Source organism: Patiria miniata, unplaced genomic scaffold, assembly GCF_015706575.1.
Source record: "Patiria miniata isolate m_02_andy unplaced genomic scaffold, ASM1570657v1 HiC_scaffold_4, whole genome shotgun sequence".
NCBI lineage: Eukaryota > Metazoa > Echinodermata > Asteroidea > Valvatida > Asterinidae > Patiria > Patiria miniata.
In genome coordinates this window covers 222,774-230,691 of record NW_024037071.1, presented here as the reverse complement: position 1 = coordinate 230,691, position 7,918 = coordinate 222,774, and the positions used below count along the sequence as shown (strand labels likewise).

General features: G+C 41.3%; 1 long non-coding RNA gene across 1 annotated transcript; it reads left to right on the top strand.

The window, feature by feature from the left end:
• Positions 1–6,023: 6,023 nt before the first annotated feature.
• Positions 6,024–7,400, top strand: LOC119739600. The gene is made up of 3 exons (XR_005272600.1): positions 6,024–6,098; positions 6,609–6,698; positions 7,123–7,400. It is a non-coding gene; the product is annotated as an uncharacterized LOC119739600 (long non-coding RNA).
• Positions 7,401–7,918: the final 518 nt, after the last annotated feature.

Below are 7,918 nucleotides of genomic sequence, written 5' to 3'. Positions count from 1 at the left end.
TCTATGCCGTTTGCAAGATTTGTTTTTAAGACGTTGAATTTCACCTGTGCTTTAATGACCTTTTGAGCTGGTGGTAATGTTAACATCGCGTCTTATAACATCTGGTCAGGGAAGAAATGATTACGTGTACATATCTTCACTCTGGGATACAATCATGTCAAACGGAGACATATGGAAATACATAATAATAATAATAATAGTAAAATACATCTACACCCAGGATTTGGCTTTGGGGCTCACAATTGTTTTAGTTTTTAATTTTTTAGAAGTCAATTTTTTTCAAAAAATTTGCCCAAACTTTTTGGATGCAAACCAAAATTGGGGTTTTTTTTGTGTTTTTTTTTGGGGGGGGGGACTTGGGGAAGGGGACTATTTTGACGTTGGTGGCGCCACTTACACCCTATTACATGTATACCACTCCAAAATAGGCCACATACATATGACCAAGGTCAAATTGTGGGACTAAAAAAACACAAAATGAATTTCAGGGGGGGCCTGAAGCCCCCGAGGGCCCCCCCCCCCCCACCTTGGGTGCGCTACTGTGTATATACATTGTATAAGTAGCGCCAAATTCATTTCAATGAATTGGATTACAATCACTAAAATAATTTTTTTTTAAATCCTATTTAAGATAAAAAAAATTAATTACCCCCCCTGTATTAAATTTAAAATTAAGATAAAATACATGGGAGTCAGAGGAAAAAAATATAAAGCAGGCAGAACATTTGCAAGTCACTAGCAGTTAAATTGGGGGTATAAAAAATACAATCAAATAATATTTAAAAAAGATTCACACAGTGTAAAATGAAGACACAGATTTCAGTTCATAAAACTACAGGGCGAGTAAAAAAAAACACCCAAATGTCGGGAATATTGTTTTACGTTTAGTGAAGTTCTGCATGTAGCACTTTCAAAATATAGGATATGAAAGCCCAATTCATGAGCTTTCTTTTAGTACAAGAATCATTCAAATCACTTATGTACTTTTCAAGTTGCGGAATTTAAACACAACCACCGTTTTAAAGTTCTGTCCACGGATCACAAAAAAGGTTTTTTTAAAGGATGGGCCTTCAAAGGGATTCTGTTGAATATTTTTAACGTTTAAACTTATCGCTGGTGATGTTTGAAGACAATTGTGACGACGATTCTTGAAATCGCATTTTTTTTTAGAAGAGACAGGTTTTACGGTCATTGTGTTTAAATGGTGATATTTTCTGACCAGATTGACCAATTCCAGACATTTTTTCATCTAAAAGTACCTAATAAAATTGCCTTTCCAGTTATTATTGTTTTTGGTGCTACATATTTTTTTTAAATATGAAATATAATTTTGGGGGTTTGGGTTTCGCTTTTTTGACTCCCCCTGTACTGTGCAGGGGCTGTTTTTTTTCCCTTCACTCTGCCGGGCAAATACTGTAAAAGCGGAGTGGGGATCGAGGAGGCGGAGGTTGCATCTCATTTTACGTTAGGGGCGCTGTTCATATTTTTTTTTTGGGGGGGGGGTGTTTTACAATCTCACCCCATCCGTCCCTCACACCCCTCTCCTCCTCGTTTGGTTGTATCTACAATGTACATGCACAGTGTACAATGTACAATGTATATGCATTTGTTCTGAAGTGACGATTTTGGACAGACAGCGAATAGGAAGTATAGCCGTTCGTGTTTTCAAAGCAACTGAGAGGACGATGTTTAGGCTACAGGCAACTGCATTTCTCTCACTGGTTATTTTATCCTTCAGGAATGTCTCCATTTACTTTCAATGGGAAAGAAAATGGAAAATAGGCTCACTTTGGTCATAATAATACTGTTTCCCGCCCCCACCCCCTCCCCCCCCAAAAAAAAAAAAATATGGGGACCGGTAGCTAGCCATTTTGCAATAGGCTGGTGCACGCAATCATTACCGCTGTGATTTTGAATTCGCGAGGCGGGATTCAGACCTATACACGTCATGCATATAATTTGCATACATCAAAAGGAATGCATGCTGATGCAGTCAGGTTAACTACTAGCTTCCTGTCCCCTGAATCCGAAGGACAATGGGGATAGGGAACAAGACTAACTGTTGTCATTATCCGTATGCTGCATTGACCTCTCTACATTGTACTAACTGCATGGACTGGCTGCTATATGCCTATTTTGCATATGCACCTGGACGCCAACAAACAGCCATCTTGGTCCCCCAAAACGTCACACTGGGACGTACATGCGTTTACATTGCTCTTCGGTAGAGAGTTTTTTTAAGCAAAAGCTTACATTCGCCGCCTAAACTATGAAGTAGAACTTCAGTACAAACTACCCTTTAGAAGTTGCGTTAACTTTGCTTGCGTCAAATGCTTTACTGGTTTGCCTGGAATGACAAGGCACTTTCTTTCTATTAAAAGCTGACAGCGTTCAGAAATAATTGACTGCCATCCGGTTCTCTTTTTAATGCCAATTAAATCACATTAAAAGTCACTTTACTTCTACCTGGAAACTCGGCTTACGATCGTAATGTGTTTGCCATTCCATTACGCACCATGTCTGGACGAGGCCTTGTCGCTGTGTACGAGCAATGACGCGAGCAAATTAGCCGAATAAAGAATAAACATTAATTAACTGTCGTCTTGTATTTAAACACATGTCTTACAAAACTTCCGTTTCCGGGCTGGAGACCATTAGCATTTTTTAAGACGACTTTCGCACCTCATACAGATCTAGCTATTTAAGGACCCTTTTCCATCGTGAACAGCTGACTCATCACTGGTACATTCTCTTGTGATAAAACCACGGGTCAGTGGGAGTTCCAATTCTACTTCAGGACCAACAGTAAAGATATCATAGTTAACCATAGAATATTATAGTTAACCATGTACAACCTGCACCCATTCAGCCCTGAGATGAATGACAAAATGCCTAATGCAGGGAAAATGACACCAAATACAGCACAGGTAGCCGGGAAAAGCGATCTCGCAATAGATTGCGGTTTGCCAGTCCAACAGTTTAATGTAGGTGAGGAAGAAACATCGGAGATTCTGGATCGAGTAGATCTATCGAAGGAGCTACGGCCTCTTCTGGTCAGCTTGAGCCTGACCGGCTTGTACCATCCACCGAGTGATCCTGCCAAGTCCTGGCCTGTAAGGCTCTTGAATTGGCGTCGTCTCTACTGCTTCTCCATCAATGTGGTCATGTGGCTCAACGTTTTTTGTGTTGCATTCCCGTTTATAACGGGAAGTTTGAGTTCTAGTCAGTTCTCGCCGTCCATCGCTGTCATAATTTGCTGGAATTTGCAGTCCGCTGTGTCTGCTTCTATCTGGTTCTATCTTTGCTCAAGTTCTCTACAACCATTTACCGCTTTGATCACTCATTTGCAGCAGCTGTTTGGCTCGGCATCTGAGACCACAGCTGAGACCACAGCGTTTTCCTCCATCAGCCGGCGGTCGGTTCGCCGCGGTGTCATAACATGCGTGGTCCTTCCGTTCGTAGCGAGTTCCTCAACTACGTGTTTGTATACTCTCCTGGCCACGTCTTCGATAGAAATGATCCGCAACGAAACAGCTTTTTTGCTAATCCCCTTCGGTCAAGCTGGCGCTGTACCTCTCGCGATCGCCACTTTCTTTGTGGAGTCGGTAGGCTGTTATGCAACTGGTATCTTCTGCTTCGTATGCTGGATTATCACGAAGCAGTTTGAGTCTCTGAACTCTACCCTCAAAAGTCGCATCTCTTCTGACGGTAAATTGAAGGGAAGTCTTGCATCGATACGAGAACAGCATCAGCGAATAACAAGGTATGAACAATCATCAACATTCCAAAATTGGCAAACTTTACTGGGATCAACTAGTTTCTAGTTGTGTGTACGTTAAATTATATCTGCCATTTCAGTTTGTCTTTAATTATATTGCGTGGTTTAAGGTCGACACCCGATATTAAATTCCTATTGTCTTCTTCGAGCTTCATTTTTCTATTGTAATCTTTTACAAGGGTAGTCCATTTCTGCTAAAAATAGCTGCTTTCAAAAGAACCCCTCGCGTCACATAGAAACAAAAGGAATGCGCAAATACAGGGAATGTGGACTCGAAATTAAAACAACAAATTAATATATTTAAAATTGACAGCGAAATGGACCAGTGAAAGAATACAAATATACACGCATGTGAGAGAAAAATACATAGTATCAAATGGAAAAAAAGAGGGGGTGTTTAAAATGTGAACCTCCTAAGTAAGGCATCTCAATAAAAGGAGAACATTTACACGAAGGGAGCAGAATAAATAAATGATATTTTACAGCAAACGAATCCCACATGCAGACAAAAGATATAAAAACCCTCATTTACCTAGTAAACCATTCTAAAGTCTCCTCAATTAAACGAGAACAATCACATACCATTTAGACTTTTCTCTTAATTCAATCTTCCTTTGATAGCTCCATCTCGTTCTTTTTCAACGATGGCAGCCACTGGTTTCTATTGTATATTATTATGTACAGCAATATGTCCACGTTCGAGTTTAGTTTAATGTGCAGCCATATGGTTGCGAAGGGCGATTTCTAAAGGTTACCGGTAACACTTTGTTTTGAATGAAACTATTTGTACACAGACATGTTCACGTTGGCGGGTGAAATCGGTCAGCAGTAGCGCCTACGGCGCTTTGCTGAACGATGCACATGGGTTGGGTCGGAAAATAATTGTTTTGATCCTCTTCGAAATTTTCCTTGGAGATAGTTCCAGGTGTAACACTAGCGTCCGCAACAACAGATTAAGCTAAAATTCGGAATATACTTAGATGATATAAGCTTTCAACTACTCATGAAATAAAAACTAAACAGTATTGACGTTTCGGCATCGATGACGGCGATTTTTTTTCATTGACATGAAGTTTATAGTTTGTTCTTCAGTTAGAATGTAACATTTTAATCATACTGAGCATATTTTCTGAGAAACACAATGTTCAAAAGACCATGTTTTAGGGGCTCACGAATATCAATGCTCCGTTACAGCGTCTTAGTACGAAATCGGATTAGCTTTCCTTGACAACGACCGACGCTTTGCCTTCGTGACCATATGACTGTGTTGGCCTACTTTGATGCACCTTGTATTCGGTCGCAAGAAACAAGAGATGACCAACAATAAAGAAATGCCGAGGGGGGGGGGGCTGTTAACATCTGTCAATGGGGGCGCTGTTCAAAACCGACCATTATTCACGCTAACGGACAATATATGGGCCTTTTCAAGGCGATACGTGCGTGAAATTTAAAAACAAAAAGACACGAGAACGGCCGATGGTACAAAAAAGGGCACAAATTCTTTTTTAAAAAGGGCACTTGTTCAGACCCCCCCCCCGCACGCTGGCTACGCCTATGAGGGGCGTTAATCCCGGTGGGGATGGGGGTATGATGTCCCCCCCCCCCCAAAAAAAAAAAAAAAAAATTTGACCAGGGTGATGTGCTTTTGAATTACCCCCATTCCCCCCCCCCCCGCCACTTTTTCGTGACGAGAAAAAAAAATGCGGAATTTGAGGTATTTGTCGAACATCCAAACAACCAAAATGTGGTCAATAGCAGAGAAGAGTGGAGAAACAAAGTACAAAAGCTTTTAATTCGCCGTTTTGATGTAAGGGCCGAGTATACATAATGATATAGGTGTATATCTCGAAGAGCGCCCCCTGGTGTAATGTGGTGTCCAGCCTCCCGAGCCCTCCCACCCCCCCCCCCCCCCCCCCCCCCCCGCTTTTCGAATTTCAACGGCCGGGCAATTTGTGAATTTTGGTCATCCCCCACCCCTCCCCCACTCGCCGGCACAGATTTACGCCACTGGATCCACATGACTCTCAGCAGTATAATGTACTTGATTGGGTGTTTTAATCATCCCTCCTCTAAATGAATTGAATTTCCATGTACGGCAAATTCGGTGTTAATACCCTCTTTAAAATTACACTTAGCCTAGTCGTTGTCTGCAAAGTCGAACCTCGGGCCGGGGTTGCGGGTTTGTCAGTCCATCACAAAATATTATGAAGCAACTTAAAGGCTGCTCTTTTTTTGCCATTCTCCGCAGGCCCACGATGCTGTGAACTATTTGCACGAAATATCACAGTGGCAGGAGCGAGACGATCAGATTACTGTACAGGTAATGCAACCCGATGGATGCCCTTCCCACCTTTTCACTGATCAAGCCCTCATAAAAAAAACACGAGGTCATTGCCCAATTATTGCATTATTGTGGTTTATGTTAATCGTTGATCCATTGACCTAGGGTCAAGTCTTCCGCGTGTGCATGACACGTGCGCACGAAATGTAAGTACAGTACGTCAGATGATCTACCCACAATGCTACCCGATGTATGCATTTCCTTCACACGATTTTGTTTGAAAGGGATTGCCGGATACCAAGACGGTACTACGCCACTGCCCATTGATCCCTCCATGGAATGTTTGCATGCCGTAACGCCCCTTACCAAATTATTGTGGGTTATACGCCAAATAATTACTTAACTTTTTTTAAGATAAGACGAACATAATAGGAGGTTGCATTTTGGTTTGGGAAACGTTTGGGTAAGTGCGAATCTACCCACACCAAAATAGCGCCATCCTTTTCTGTCCGCCATTATCTGAACTTAGTTTTCATCAATATCTTACAGTTGACCCTGTTTTTGGCAAAGCTGAATGGCGCCCCCATCGCTTTGACAACATGGAGTTTTTTACCAGTCACCAAGGACTTCGTGTTAACGGTAAGCGTTTGTGCCATTTTCCGTGATTTGTATGTCGTTTGCTTTATGCTGTGTGCTTGGCTTGGTTTTGTTTTAACGACAGTCAGGCATTCCTTGTTTTGTTTGTACGATTTGTGCCTGAGAATTTGCAATATTTTAAACTTTTGAAACCACTGTTTTCGGTAATATCTTTAGAGTGAATTCAGCATCGGCCTTCTTTCCTTATTTTTGCCGGGAGTCAGTCTTCTTCCACTGAATGCTGACGACATAAAGAAAGGAATCTTAAAAGACAGTCGTAATTCAGACCAGATGATTTGTCAGCCTAGTAATAAGTCATCCCCATAAGAAAACCAGGATAAGTATCTACCACTTCAGAGACTGTTGGAAAATCTCATGTCAAATTTTTGATATTCAGTGCCTTCTTTTGTCCGCTTGACTTTCACAGGTTATTGGAGCGCTGTTTACGTACTTCGTCATTGTTGCACAGACACTGCCCATGTCCCACCAGCAGCAAACTTGAACCACGTTTCCCAATGCAGCCTGAAAGATGACCCCAAAAACCTGCGAGAGTTTACGCGAGAACACAGCACATCAGGGCACCGTGTCTAGGATCTACAACGTGTGTACCGTCCTATTCTTTGCGTTTTTACTTGTGTCCTGACTGGGCCCATCCAATTAAGGTCAATACAGGGTGTGTAAAAAAAAAACGAATCCCAAATGGCAGGACCACTTTTGGAATGAAGTTTTGCCTGTAGCACTTTCAAAATATAGGATACCAAAGCCCATTTAATGAGCTTTTCTTTAAGTACAAGAATCATTCAAATCACTCATTTTATCATTTACTTTTCATGTTACGGAATTTTGAACACAAACACCCGTTTTAAAGTTGCGTCCACGGATCACGAAACGAAAACAATTCACATGCATCCCTATGAGAATTGTTTTCGTTTCGCTGAAAGAACACTTACTTTTTTGTGATCCGTGGATAGGACTCAGTTTAAAACGGTGTTTGAGTTCCGTAACTTGAAAAGTACATAAGTGATTTGAATGATTCTCATACTAAAAGAAAGCTTAATGACTGGGCTTTCACATACTATATTTTGAAAGTGCTAAAAGTAAAATTTCACTCAGAAATTAGTCTTGCATTTGGGTTTCGTGTTATTTACAGTCGACTCCCGTTAGTACAAACTCTGTTAATACAAAATTCTGGTTTTAACAAACATAAAGCCTTGGTCCCGACT